The 15,725-nt window shown below is 38.3% G+C and overlaps 1 long non-coding RNA gene across 1 annotated transcript; it reads right to left on the bottom strand.

Moving 5' to 3' along the window:
- Positions 1 to 937: 937 nt before the first annotated feature.
- LOC134478902 (uncharacterized) lies at positions 938 to 14,785 on the bottom strand. The gene is made up of 3 exons (XR_010062387.1): positions 14,309 to 14,785; positions 12,327 to 12,428; positions 938 to 1,504 (listed from the first exon to the last, which is right to left on the bottom strand). It is a non-coding gene; the product is annotated as an uncharacterized LOC134478902 (long non-coding RNA).
- Positions 14,786 to 15,725: the final 940 nt, after the last annotated feature.

The following is a 15,725-nucleotide window of genomic DNA, read 5'->3' on the forward strand; positions in this document are numbered from 1 at the left end:
CAGAGCTATGAGTTTTCCTCTTAGCATTCCTTTTTTGTGTTCCCAAGTTATGCCTTCATTTTCATTAAATTCAAAAGTGTCTTTAATTTTTTCTTTATTTCTTCCTTGAACAAGTTCTCCTCGAGTAAATCATTCCTGAGCTACCATGTATATGTGGGTCTTTGGTTGTTCTTGTTGTTATTGAAGACCATTCTTAGTGTTTAGTGATCTCATAGGATGCAAGGGATTAATTCAGTCTTCTTGTATTTGTTGAGGCCTGTTTTGTGATGGATCATATTGTCAGTTTTGGAGAAGGTAGTATGTGGGACTGAGAAGAAAGTGTCAGGAGCCATGACTGGACAAGCTAATAACTGGCAGGTGATCATCCTCAGATGAACAGCATCGGATTACTTTATAATCCACAACTGGTACACCCTTATTAAGCAAGGCTGTAATGGATTCATTTTGGGAAAGTTTCCTGCTATTAAAATGCTATTCCTGTTGTTATTATTAGACATATATAACAATAATTGAGTTATAGCACCTTTGGAGCACATCTCTGCAGGCCTATGAAGTTGTACTGTCCTGTAGTGTTAGTATACAGACAAGTAGATGAATTCTTTAGTCTTAATAACGATCCTACAATAATTCTTAAAATTATATCAATGGTTATTAAGCTCTTTTATAGTGGGACTGCTATAAGTCTCTTTCTATTTGTCAAAATTCCAGTGACAACTCTGCCAGTCTCCCAGGTGTCACCATTTAATTGTTCTGAGAGAGTAAACAGACTTAATCCTACTCAGAACACATTCCAAGATGTTCCAAAACAGTTATCAAGAGTCAAACAAAGAGATCAAACGATTTGGTACAGGTGAAAGGACACAAGATAAGATATTGACTGGGTTTTTCAATATATAACTTCACTAACAACTATGGTTCAGGATCTTCAGTGAGCCTGTGGAGCTGACACTCGTGATGAATGTTTAGCCAGATAATTACTTCTGATGGATAATCGTGATGTCATGCCCCACCACCATGATGTCATGTCCCACACCCATGATGTCCCGCCCCCTTCCCAGTGATGTCATGCCTGAGTCCCTTGCTAGAATGGTTGCATCTATTCACCAGGTAGCATTCTGAATGCTGCCCTGGAACCACACTCCTCCAGGCTCCTACCATTTATACGCCCTCCTTCTATCCTCTCCCCTTCTTATCTGAGAGAGTGGAGGACCCCTCTGGGTTCACCCTCTCCCCTGGCACATCAAGTCTCTACTCAACTAGATTCATCGTCTCCCACCAGGTCCTGAAAACGCAGCCCGGGTAGGAGAACAGGATCCACAGACAAGCGACTGGTTTAGTGACCCCACGTGAGGACCATTGTGCTCCTCTGTCTCTGTCTGCACTTCCCTCAGCCCTTCAGTGAGACTCACTGAGCTCCATTCGATATTTGGCCGTATGTCTGTGCACCTGTGTCAGTCGGCTGCTCTGTTGAGTCTTGCAGAGGACAATAATGCTACCCTCCTGTCTGCAAACATAAGAAAGGACCATTAATAATGTCAGGGTTTGCCGTTTGCCCATAGGATAAGTCTCACATCCGGCCACTTACCTTGTCGCCATTCCCTCATTTCCTCTTCCATCTCTGTACTTGTGTTTCTTATAGAGAGGACAAATTCTGGGTCAAAATTTTGGGAGTGTGTTTGGGTTATTATCCTTCCACCTTGGGTCCTCTGTGGCTATGGAAAGTGACCATTTCAGTACCCGTATCCCCACTGCTACGAATCTCAGCTAAAGTCACCCTCATGGATGCTGGGGTAGCCTCACACATCCCAGATTGCAGGCAAATAATACAGATATCACCCACCCTGGACAGTCACTGATTTCAGTTTATTCTCTTGGCCCTCTGTCCCTCTTGCCCGTCTCTCCCAAGAAATGATTCTCAAAACCCATTTCCCTTCCCATCCTCTCACCACCCAATCCTTTCCTTCCATCTGCCTACTCTCATTATTTTATTCATCTTTCTGAGTGAAATTTAAGCATTTTCTTAGGCCTTTCTTCTTGTTTAGCTTCTTTGGTTCCGTAGATCGTAGCTTGTGAATTCTGTACTTTATGGCTAATACCTTCTTTTAAGTGAATATGTACATGTTATTTTGTGTCTCAATTACCTCATTCAGAACAATACTTTCTCATTCCATCTACTTGACTACATCCTCACAATGTACTTATTTTCATAGCTGCATAGTATTCCATACTATAAATGAACCACATTTTCTGTAGCCATTCTTTGGTTGAGGGGCATCTGGGTTATTTCTATTTCCTTCTTATTATAAAGAAAGCAGTAAGGAAACTTATGGAGTACATGTCCTTGAGGTATGGCAGAGGTCTTTTCAGTTATAAGGCCAGGAGTAGAATAGCTAGGTAGGTATATATATATATATATATATATATATATATATATATATATATATATATATATATATATTGGTTTATATGCAACTTAAACAAAGTTTAACTCCATGTGTAGCTCACAAGTTAATGTGAAATGCTGAGGGCAGAATTTTTTACACTTCAGTTTGCTTATATGGTGAATCACTTTGATCGATTTTCATAGACTGAACCACTCCTGCAGCTACAGGAGGAAGCCTACTAGATGGCACTGGATGGAATATTCATGTGTCCTTGGATTTTGTTTTCTATAATTTTACCTAGTATTTTTTCCACCTATGTTCTTAAGGGAAGTTCGTCTGAAATTCTTGCTGTGTTAAGTCCTTTTGTGATTTAGGTGTCAGGGTGACTGTGCTGTCAAGGAATAAGTTTGGCAATTTTCCTCCTGTTTCTGTTTTTTGGAGTATGTTGAGAATTCTTTGAAAATCTGGTAGGACTCTGTGCTCAAACAATCTGGCCTTGTGGCTCTTTCAGTGGGGAAACTTTTAATTACTCTTTTGTCTCTTTAGGTGTTGTAGAGCTATTTACATAGTTTATCTTACCTCAGTTTACATGTGGTCAGTGTTATCCATCTACAAAATCATCCATTTCATTCAGAGCTTCAAATTGTGTAACCACCAGGTTTCTGAAGTGAGACCTAAGGATTTTGTGACTTTCATCAGTGTCCATCGATGTGGCTCCCTGATCATTTCTGATTTGGATGCTATTTCTCCTCCTAGTACATTATCTGTCTTAGGGTTTGTCTGTCTTGTTGATGTTCCCAAGGAACCAGCTATTTTTTTTTTTGTTGATCTTTGTATTCTTTGTTTCTGATGTACCACTTTCACCCCGAGTCTGATTATTTCTTGCTGTCTCCTCCTTTAATATGTATTTGTTTCTTTTTATTTTAGAGACTTAGGGTGTGCTGGGAAGTTGCTAGTGTTGGTTCTCTCTGGTTTCTTTATGAAAGCGCCTTGTGCTGCATATGCATGTTCCTCTTAGCAATGCTTTCCTTATTTCCCTTAAGTTTGGAGAAGCTGTGCCTTCATTTTCTTTGAATTCTAGGAATGCTTTTTTTTATGTCTTCTCTGAACTGATGGTTCTTCAGTTGCGAGTTATTGAATTTCAATGAGTTTATACACTTTTTCTTATTGTTGAAGTCCAGTTTTAATCCATTGTCATCTGAGAAAATACAATGGTTAGCACAGTCTTTCTGTATCCCTTGTGGCTTTTTTAGAGTGTGAGAACATGGTCAGTTTAGGATAAGGTTCCATGAGGTACTGAAAGGAGAGTGTTTACTTTTGTATTCAGGTGAATTATTATGTAGATATCAGTGAGGTCAACTTAATTGAACCCCGTGTTAGTTACATCATTTTTTTTTAATTTCTGTCTCAATGGCCTGCCCTTGGTAAGAGTAGGACATTGATATTCCCTACTACTCATTTGTGAGGTTCGATTTGATATTTAAGCTTCAACAATATTGCTGCCTTTGTCTTTGGCATATAGACATCTAGAATCGAGATGGCATTTTGGTGGATTTTTCTTCTGATGCATATGAATTGTCCTTCCCCAACTCTATTGATTACTTTTGGTTGCATGTCTGATTTGCTGGATGTTAGAATATCTACGCCATTTGTTTCTTGTGTCTATTTGCTTGGAAAAGCTTTTCAAACACCTTTGTATGAGGTTGTGTCTATCTCAGTTGCTGGATTGTGTTTCTTGAGTGCAACAGAAGGATAGATCCTGTTTTTAAATCCATTGTGATAGCCTGTGTTCTTTTACTATTGAGTAGAGGCCATTAATGCTTAAAGGCATTAATGATAAGTGATATTTAGTTCATTCTATTTTGATGTTGTCGAAGCATGGTTATTTTTTTTTTTGATTGCATGTTTTTTGGTTTTCGTTTTTTCGTTTGGGATGTTTGAGTGTGTATGTGAGTATTAGATATGTTCTGTAGGGTGCATGGCTTTTTTTGTTAACATGTTTCGTTTTTGTTTTTTGGAGGAGCTGTTAGAATATGTGTGTGAATATGAGAACACTTCTGTAGGTTATGCTGTGCAATTATTAATTTCTAGTGGGAGGCAGGGATGGTTCAATTTCTGAAAATCCATCAATATAATGCACTACCTAATGAAAATAAAAGAAAAAAATCACATGATAATCTGATTAGATGCTGAAAAGGCTTGCAAAAATATTCGAAACCCTTTTCATGTTAAAAGGATAAGAGCGAGCAGGGATACCAGTCCTATGCAGAAACATAATAGAAGCAATGAGCTGCAAGTCGGTACCCAACATCAACCTAAATGGAGAGAAACATAAAGCAATTCCATTAAAGTCAAGGACAATGTAAGGATGCCCACTATCAGTAGAGTATTTGAAATTCTATCCATGGTAAAAGAATGGTTCAAATTTGGTTCTGACATGGAGTATGGCCAAGGCCTGAGAAGGAGAAATGGCATAGAGATTTAGAACTCCTGGGTTATGGCCCACTCTTCAGCACAGTCTCATTGGGCATTGGTGAGTCATGAACCCAACGAGGACTTCATGCAGAGTGTTGCTCGGTTATACCACTCATATCTCTCTTAATCTAAGAAGTGCATGAAAATCCTCATGGAGATTCCCACCATTCAAAAGGCAGCACCATTGGTATTGGCAATAACAGTGGTCAAGGTCATTTAGGGATTGCCTCTGGGGCAGATCAGTGCTTCCATCATTGCCTGAAGAAATGTACAATGGTCAGAGACGACCACAACCCTTAAAAAGCTTTTGGGAAAATAAAAGTGTTCGTGAAGCTGGCTAAGATGTTTTCACTACTGTCTCTGATGTAAAATATATATATATATATATGGAACAATTTGAAGTTCGGAAAGGCTGGGACCTTTTAAGGTCAGGGATCAAGAACAATGGTGGTACAGGTAATGGTGTGACTGTCACAGAAGCTGGACTGTTGATGACTGATTTCTGACCCAGTTTTACCCTCAGCTTCCTGATAAGATTTAATAAGGATTTCCAATCACAGACGTATATTCTGATCATTTAAAGCAGATATGACGTTTTTATACAGATGTTTAGATTTCTTTTTTTTTTTTTAAGATTCTTATGAGGGTACTTTTAATGATAAATAATACAATACTTAACCATTGCTCTAGAAATTCAAATTGCTGCCTACAGTGAAGGGAAACCAACTGAAAAAAGTACTTTGTTTGTTCTTTGTTACTTTATAACAAATTGCTTACTTATGAAGTTATGTTGGCCTTGGGAGTAATTTGTTTTCTCTACGTGTATTATGTAATACTAGGTCTCATACAGTGTTGGGTACCACTTTTTTTCACCATCAAGCAAGAGAAGAAAATTAGTACATGTTCACATTTGCAATTTTTAATGGCTTGAAAGATTTCACTAGGATATCAAAGCTACTTGTTGTGGTTTGCCCTGAAGTTATCTGTATTTTGATGCTAAATCCACTGGCCCAAGGATAGTTGCCTAGTCTTGTACTCAGAACTCAGGTGACTTCACAAGAACCACCTCCCATTGAATTTGTAAAGTACATGTGAGGGGCAGGAACAGGATAGAAGGAATCCTGTCATTGGAGGAGAAGGAAGGATGGGCGGGAGAGATGTTTGAAAGGAGAGGAGGAGACTAGAGGAAAAGGGAGAGACAGCAAGAGGAGAGGGTGAGAAGCCATTGAAGGTGAAGTCAAGATTCTGCTCTCTGTATTTACAGGTTGGTATTAATGTTCCTAAGGGATAGATGGTAAAGTGCTTTGTTTGTTTAAGTGGGCAATTATATCTTATTAATTGGGTCAAAATTATTGTGTTGTGTGTTCTTTTACATGAGGGTTTGAGGATAGGAAAGTGTGTGGCAGCAAGAGACACTGGGCAGCCAAGGAGTGGGGATGTGTTTTCCCAAAGATATCTACCAGATATCATGGGACAATATGGTGCCAGTGCTAGCGGTGTAAAAGGCAACATTACTTTTTTCTTTTCTCTTTTTACAACAGATCATGAACCAAGGTGATGATCAAGAATCCAATAGCATTCCTTAGAGTTTACTGAAAAGTTTTATTTTCTAAGTAAGAGGACACAGGCTCTATGTTAAGGCATGTGATAACTTAAGGCCAGGAATTCAAACAATGAAAAAGCGAAGCAGCCTGTACTGACAGGCTGTAGGTCCGCTGCTCTGTGATAAGTAAGGGCAGCTCAGAGAGTTAAGAGATTAAAGCTGCTTTTTAAAGAAAGTTGTTTAGAAAGTTTTTCAGGATACTCATATTCTTTTTAAGGTGGGCTCCAAGTGAATTTTGGGATTAAATCCTAGCTACACAAGGTACTTCATTATTACAGGTATTATTAAAAAGTGATAAAATTTGGTTCTAGGAAGAAGAGTGTAGAGACATTTCCTGAAACAGGGGATTTTCATAAATGCTTCAGAACTTAGATAAGGAAAAATTAGTCACTACCCCCAAGTAGAGAGTTGTGATAAATGTCTGTAACAGCAGGCAGAGTGAATGCAGACAGATATTGTAGAAGTTATTAAGGTTAAAGAAAAATCTGTGGCTCCGGGTAGAGAGCTTAAGTGATGGATATATTTTGGGCTAAAGCCCTGAGTTTTAAGTTGCATATTGATTTTAGAATTGATAGAATGTTGTGGTTTGCCTTGAAATTTTCTCTGAATTTGTTAAATAAAGGCAAGAGCGTGAGATTTGGACAGAGGGAAATGTCAGGAGCAAGAGGGGGATTAGATTCAGAGAATAGGGTTAGAGAGGACAGTTGCTGACAGTTGAGCCAGTGGAACCTGAGCAGGAGGGGGAGAGGATGGCACAGTTGGGACTGTGAAGGGAGGAGAAGGAAGCAAGGAGGAGAAGGGAATGGTTTAGAGATAGGATGGGGAACTGAGAAGAGTTAGAAGAGACAGGAGATGGAGATAGGGGAGGAGAAGGAAGCTAGGAGGAGAAGGGAACGGTTTAGAGACAGGATGGGGAACTGAGAAGAGTTAGAATTGACAGGAGATGGAGAGAGGGGAGAAGCTAGGAGTCTTTGTAAGAGAAAGAGAAACTAAAGCATGAAAGGGTTGATATATTTGGGAGAGTGAATAAAGAAAGAGAGAGAGAGAGGAGAAGCAAGGAGTCGTTGTGGGAGAAGCTGGAGACTTGGTAAATATAAGGTGCAAGGGATAGATGGTACCGGGCTTTGTATGTTTAAGTGGGCAATTATATCTTACCAATTGGAAATAAGATTATTGTGTGGTGTGTTTTTATATGTAAGAGTCTCACTGTAAGAAAGTGTGTGGCTGGGCTGTGTTTCTGCCAAGATATCCAGCAGATATCTGGGGCACTGAGGTGTGGAACCCAAGCAGGGTAAACCAACCAGAGAAAAACATTTACTGTTTCATTTTTATTTTTTATTTTTTATTTTTATTAATTTTTACAACAACAATAGAAGGTGTTTAAGTTTGTTTTAAGTAGAGTAAAGAGACTACCTGAATCACGTGGTGATTTTCATCTGTGGTTTGAAACTTAGATAGGGAAAAATTGGTCTTATTTTGCAGTTTGTGTCTGACACTGATATCTGGGAGATAGAATTGTTTCTAGTTGAGACTTCATCATCTCAGTCTTTTCACTAGTAATAATCTGAGTTCCATTCCTTGACAGTGATCTTTTAGATTTCTGAATCAGTAGGTGTGATTAGGTGGCAGATTTCTTTACTTTAATTTCTTTTATTTTTTTAGCAAATTTTATTCCTTTTTTCAATTGGATAATTCTATATTTACAATTCAAATGTTATTTCCTCCCCAATTTCCGGCCCATAAGATCCCTAAACTGTCCCTCTCCCCATTTCTACAATGTCCCTTACTGCTCCTTGACATTCCCTTGAACTGGGAGTCAAACCCAGGGAGGATGAAGGGCTTCTCCTGTTGATGCACAAAAAAGCCATCCTTTGCTACATATCCAGTTGGAGCCATAGGTCTGTCCATTTAGTCTTTGAATATTGGTTTAGACCCAGAAAGCTCTGGTTCATTGGCATTGTTGTTCTTATGGGGTTGAAAACCACTTCAGCTCCTTTAATTCTTTCTCAAAATATACCAACAAGAGGTCTGTTTTCAGTTCACTGGTTTGCCACTTGCATTCACTTCTCTGCTTGACAGGTTCTTCCTGTGTCTCTCAGGGAAGATCTATATCAGCTTCCTTGCAGAATGCACTGCTTAGCTTTATCAACATTATCTAGTTTTTGTGGCTAGTAAATATACATTTTTTGGCTCGTACAGCTGGTTAGGTGCAATTTCAAAATGGATTCTGCACAACTATGTCAAGATTTTATAATCCACAAATGAATATGACCAATAGACTCCCTCCTGTTCATATGAACATATTGGTTTTGAGGTTTTACTGGACCTAAAGCCATTCCTCTCACTGCCCATCCTCCTGAATATTATGTTTTGCCTGTAGAAATAATCATGGTAGAACATCCAAAACCCTCAAGACAGGGACTGGGAACACAGGAAGGTAGATATATGAGAACTGATATCTAATGAGACAAGAGAACTGCATTCTACACTCCATGGTGTTTTTTGCATTACTGATGTCTGGTAATTTTTGGATAAAATAAGGTTTAGGGAGTTTATCCTTTGAAGTAGGTACATAATATTTAAATTATTATACTCTATAGCTGAGTCCCCTTTGTTGAAAAAATCATTTAAAATATTGGAATTGGAAAACAGAAGTTTTGAGTACACATTCAGGAATATATTTATAAAGTCCCCTATCAAGGAATGTAAAATAAGAAAATGTAATGTGAAATTCATTCAATTAAAGGTCTGTAGAAAAAATACTGGCTTGTGGAAAACATAGAAAACCTAGGAAATTGAATTGTATGTCAGAGGAATGGAATTGGGAATAAAATGATTGTCCAGAAGAATCTACTTCACCCCATGTTCCTAGATCCTTTCTCTGTATGCCCAGTGCCTGACCTTCTACATTTACAGCATGTATACACTAATGAAGCAAGAAGTAGTTTCTAACTTTAGGGCGATGTAGTATGTAAAGGTGTCCATTGTATAACCAATTCTATATGGGTGATCCCCTTCCCATCCTCCCCCCATTACCTCCAGCCCCCCAACAATCACGTTCACTGGGGATTCAGTCTTAGCAGGACCCAGGGCTTCCCCTTCCACTGGTGCTCTTACTAGGATATTCATAGATGCCTATGAGGTCAGAGTCCAGGGTCAGTCCATGTATAGTCTTTGGGTAGTGGCTTACTCCCTGGAAGCTCTGGTTGGTTGGTATTGTTGTTCATATGTGGTCTCGAACCCCTTCAGGGTCATCCAGTCCTTTTTCTGATTCTTACAACGCAGGTCCCTTTCTCAGATCATTGGTTTGCTGCTGGCATTCGCCTGTGTATTTGCTGTATTCTGACTGTGCCTCTCAGGAGAGATTTACATGTGGTAACTGTCAGTCTGCATTTCTTTGCTTCATCGATCTTTTCTAATTGGGTGACTGTATATGTATAGGCCCTATGTGGGGCAGGCTCTGAATGGGTGTTCCTTCTGCCGCTCATTTGATCTTTGCCTCCCTATTCCATGCCAAGTGTATTCTGGTTCCACTTTTAAAGAAGGACTGAAGCATTCACATTTTGATCATCCGTCTTGAGTATCACGTGTTCTGTGCATCTAGGATATTTCATGCATTTGGGTTAATAGACACTTATCAATGAGTGCATACCATGTGTGTTTTTCTGTGATTGGGTTACGTCACTCAGGATGATATTTTGCAGTTTGATCAATTTGCCTATGAATTTCATAAAGGCGATGTTTTTGATAGCTGTGTAATATTCCATTGTGTAGATGTACCACATTTTCTGTATCCATTCCTCCCTTAAAGGGCATCTGGGTTCTTTCCAGCTTCTGGCTATTATAAATAAGGCTGCTATGAACATAGTAGAACACGTGTTTTTTTTTTATATGTTTGGGCATCTTTTGAGTATATCCCCAAGAGAGGTATAGCTGGATCCTCAGGTAGTTCAATGTCCAATTTTCTGAGGAACCTCCAGACTGATTTCCAGAAGGGTTGTACAAGTCTGCAATCCCACCAACAATGGAGGAGTGTTCCTCTTTCTCCACAACCTTGCCAGCACTTGCTGTCACCTGAGATTTTGATCTTAGCCATTCTCACTGGTGTGAGGTGAAATCTCAGGTTTGCTTTGATTTTTATTTCCCTTATGACTAAAGATGTTGAACATTTCTTTAGGTGTTTCTCTGCCATTCCGTGTTCATCAGCTGTGAATTCTTTGTTTAGCTCTGAACCCCATTTTTAATAGGGTTATTTGACTCCCTGCGGCTGTCTAACTTTTTGAGTTTGGAGATATATATATATATATATATATATATATATATATATATATACCCTCTATCTGTTGTAGGATCGGTAAAGATCTTTTCCCAATATGTTGGTTGCTGTTTTTTCCTAACCACAGTATCCTTTGCCTTCAAAAGCTTTTCAGTTTTATGAGATCCCATTTGTTGATTCTTGATCTTAGATCATAGGCCATGGTTTCTTCAGGAATTTTTCTCCAGTGCCCTTGTTTTCCACACAGCATGCACTTCTTAGCATCATCAATCTTATCTAATTTTGGTGTCTGAAATATATATAGAAAATGTATGCACACACACACACACACACATTTTGCTGGCTCCTACAGCTAGGATGTTGGGTGGAATTTTAACATGTTTTCTGGGAAACTAGGTCATGAATGTAGAATCACCAAATGACAATGTCAAATAGACTCCCTCCTGTTCTTATGAAACTATTGAAGTTGAGGTTTATCTTGACCTCAAGTGATTTTTCTCCCTGCCCATCCTCCTGAATCTTATGTTTTACCAGAAGAAAGAATCGGGGTAATTTATTTAAAACCCTCAAGTCCGTCCCTGTGAACTCAGGAATTCAGATATTAGAGTACTGATATCTAATGGGACTACAAGAAACATAATCTGTACTTCATTTTGTCCTTTGCTTTACTGATGTCTGGTAATATTGGGATAAAATTATGATTTGGGAGTTTATCATTTGAATTAGGTACACTATATTTAAAGTCTTAGATTTACTCTATAGCTCGACCCTCTTTGTTGCCAAAATCAGTGCAAAAAATGAATTGAAAAATACAGTTTTTGAGTACACAAATATATATATATATATATATATATATATATATATATATATATATATATATATATACAAAGGAATATATACAAAGTCTCCAATAAAAGAAGTACAATAAGAAAGTGTAATACAATATTCAGTCAAAATACTGTAGGGCAAATTCTGTCCTTTAGGAAACAGAGAAAACCTAGGAAATTGCACTGTATGTCACAGGAATTGAACTGGGAATAAAATTATTATCCAGAAGTATCTCCTCTACTCTGTGTGTCTAGATCATTTCTACCCCTGCCAAGACCCTGACTAACTTTGTCCATTCAGAACATGTAAACAGTAATGAAGCAAAGGGAAGTCTCTAGCTTTAGAGAGACAGAGTACATAAAGGATTCCCCTGTGTTACAGGGCACAAACCTGGAAACGGCACTCTCGAAACTGCTCAATGTAAAGAAAGCTGTTTAGAGGTAGGCCATGGAAATTCTCAGTTACATCATCATTAGGCCCTCCATGAAAAAATATCTTGTATCTTGGAGATCCCTAGTTTCTCCTGTGATATCATGTTGTCATGTCTGCAATGCCTCTCGTATATTCCTTCAGTACCTATAGGTTTTACTAATTGGCCTCTATTTCAGAGGAAACATCAATTTGGGAGTAAGAATAAAGAGGATGAAAAGCTCAGAGATGGGGAGAATGAAGATGGACTTCTGCCTTGGTATAAAAAAAGGAAGAAATATGTCCACCCAGAGAAATCTCACTGAGTCCTTGGTAGGAGTTGAGTAGTTACCTTGAAGAGATAGAATTGATCTGAGCCTTCCACACATGGGATCAGGAGCTCGGAGCTCGGAGCCTGTCAGAAGCATCTGGACTTCCCTGCTTCAAGTGGTTCCTGTTAGAGAGTTTATATCATTAATATCTTTATCCCAAAAACCAGGCGTTGTGAAGGGCACTGTTCTTTTCCTTAGAGCTGATGGCTTTTATTTATTTATTTTTTTTTTGCTCAGAAGAAAAAGGTCCTAAGGAAGAAGTGAAAGACAAGTATTGTGTCTTCAGCTCAGAGTAAACTCCTCGATTATTTGGATACCTAAAGTGCAGTTTGACTCTGATACTGGTATTCGGGAGAGAGACATGTTTATAGTTCATCCTATCATTTTTCCACTAATATTACTCTGTCTCCCATTGCCTGGTTGTGACCCTTCAGATTTCTCAGTCAATATGTCTGATTAGATGGCAGTTTTCTTATGTTTAACATATTTAATTCTTTTTATTTTTAGCAATTTTTTTGCTTTTTTATTTGATTTTTCCATATTTACATTTCAAATATTTTTGCCTTTCCCAGTTTCCTGTCCATACGATCCCTCCCCGTCCCCCCACACTTCTTATATAATTCCCCTTACTGCCCTTTGAAATTCCCTTGAATTGGTAATAAAACCTAGGTTAGACCCAGGGCATCTCTTTCTATTGGTGCCCAGCAAGGACATTCTCTGCTACATATGAAGTTGGGGCCATAGGTCTATCCATGTACTATATTTGAATATTCATATATTACAAGAAAACTCCGGTTCATTGGCATTGTCTTTTTTATTGGACTGAAAGCTCCTTCAGCTCCTGTAATCCTTCCTCAAAAATCTACCAACAAGAGATGTGCTTTCAGTTCACTTTTTTGCTACTACAATTCACTTTTGTATTTGACATGTTCTAGCTGTGTCTCTCAGGAAAGACCTATATCCATATCTTCTGATCATGCAATTTTAAGTTTCATCAATCTTATTTAGTTTTGGTGGCTGATATATATATATATATATATATATATATATATATATATATATATATGTATATATATATCTGTATATCTATATCTACATCTGCATCTCCATCTCTCTCTCTCTCTCTCTCTCTCTCTCTCTATATATATATATATATATATATATATATATATATACATATGTAACCTACAGATATGAAATTAGATGGAATTTTAACATGGATTCTGGGGAATAATGTCAAGAAAGTAGAATCTAAAAAGGACAGTGCAAAGTAGACTCTCTCTTGTTCTTATGAACCTAATGAAACTGAGGACCTCAAGCCATTCCTCACTCTTCCAAACCTCGTGAATCTTATGTTTGGCCTGAAGAAAGAATCATAGTCAAGTATCCACAACACTCTAGTCTTGCCACGGGAACACAGTAAGGTAGATAATGCAGGACTGGTATCAAATTGGACTAGAGAACCGAATTCTACAGTCCATGTTTTTTTTTTTTTTTGCTTTACTGATGTCTGGTAATTTTGGGATAAATTTAGGATTTATGAGTTTATCATTTCAAGTAGGTATACAATATGTACAATGTTATACTCATTCTAGAGCTGGGCCACATTTGTTTCCAAAATCATTGCAGAAAAAGGAATTGGAATACCGAATTTTTGAGTACACATTCAGAAATATTTATTAAGTCCCATATCGAGGAATGTACAGTAAGAAAGTGAAACACAATATTAATTCAATTGAAGGTCCGTAGTGAAAATACTGGCCTTTGGGAAGCAGAGAAGAGAAACAAAATTGAACTGTATTTCACGAAATGTACCTGGGAATAACATTAATATCCAAAAGAATCCCATCCATTCTATGTTAAAAGACCTTTTCTACCCATTCCAAGCCCTTGACTAACTTTTTCTGTTCAGAGCATGTAATCTCATATAAAGCAAAGCGAAATCTATAGTTTTACAGAGATGGAGGATATAAAGGTTTCCACTGTGTCACAGGAGACATACCAGGAAAGGACACCCTCAAATATGGTCAATGTAAGGAAAGCTGTTCAGCAGGTAGGCCATGGCAGTTCTCAGTGATATCATCATTAGGCCTTGCCTGAAAAATCTCTTGTAACCTGGAGAGATTTTTCTTCTGTGATGTCACAATTGTTGTCATGACTTCATCTGCATCTCAGGTATTCCTTCAGTACCTCTAGGGTTCAGTAATAGGCATCTAATTCAGAATAAACATCCATTTTGGAGTAAGAACAAAGAGGATGAAAAGATCAGAAATGGGTAGAAGGAAACTGCCATTCTGTCTTTGTCTAAAAAAGGGAAGTAATATGTGTGCTTGGGAAAACTCAGTGACTCCTTGGTAGGGGTTGACTGGTATTGCTGAACAGATAGCCTTGATCTGAGCCATCCACATATGCAAATCAGGAGCTGGGACCCTCTCAGAAGCATCTGGACTTCTCTTTTCTTATGGTTCCTGTAAATCAGAGTTTTTATATAATCAATTTCTTCATTCCAAAAGCTAGTTGCTGGGAAGGGCACAGTTGTTCTCCTCAGAGCTCATGGCTTTTACTCTTTTTGCCCTGAAGAAAAAGGTCCAAAGAAACAAAGAAAAGACAAGTATTGTGTCCTCAACTCAGTGTAAATGCCTCCAAGCTTTGTATACCTGTAGTGCAATTTGTGTCTGACACTGATATCTGGAAGGGATCTAGTTGAGACTTCATCATCTCAGTCTTTCCATTAGTATTACACTGAATACCATTTCCAGACAGTGACTGTTTGGATTTCTCTGTCAATAGGTTTGATTATCTGGCAGGTTTCTTTTCTTTCTTTCATTTTTTTTATTTTTAATACAATTTTATTGCTTTTTTATTTGGATATTTCTACATTTGCATTTCAAATGTTATTTCCTTTCCCAGTTTCTTTTCCATAATTGCCCTATCTAAATCCGCTAACCTTCTTATATAACCCACCTTACTGCCCCCTGACTTTCCCTTGAACTTGGAGTCAAACCCAGGCAGTACCAAGGACTTCTCCTTCCATTGGACTTCTCCTTCCATTGGTGACCAACAACGCTATCCTTTGCCACAGATGCCGTTGGAGCCATAGTTCTATCCATGTATAGTCTTTGAATATTGGTTTAGTACCAGAAATCTCTGGTTCATTATCATTGTTGTTCTTATAGGGTTGAAAGCACCTTTAGCTCTTTTAATCCTTTCTCAAACTCTACCAAAAAGATGTCCGTTTTCAGTTCACTGGCAGCATAGACTCCTTAGCTTCATCAGTCTTATCTACATTTGGTTGCTGAGTGTGTGTGTGTGTCTGTGTGTGTGTGTGTGTGTGTGTGTCTGTGTGTGTGTATGTGTGTGTGTGTGTGTGTGTGTGTAGAGCTGAACAATGAATTTTCAACTGAGGAATATCCACATTC

Source organism: Rattus norvegicus, assembly GCF_036323735.1.
Source record: "Rattus norvegicus strain BN/NHsdMcwi chromosome Y unlocalized genomic scaffold, GRCr8 chrY_unlocalized_32, whole genome shotgun sequence".
Classification (NCBI taxonomy): Eukaryota; Metazoa; Chordata; class Mammalia; order Rodentia; family Muridae; genus Rattus; species Rattus norvegicus.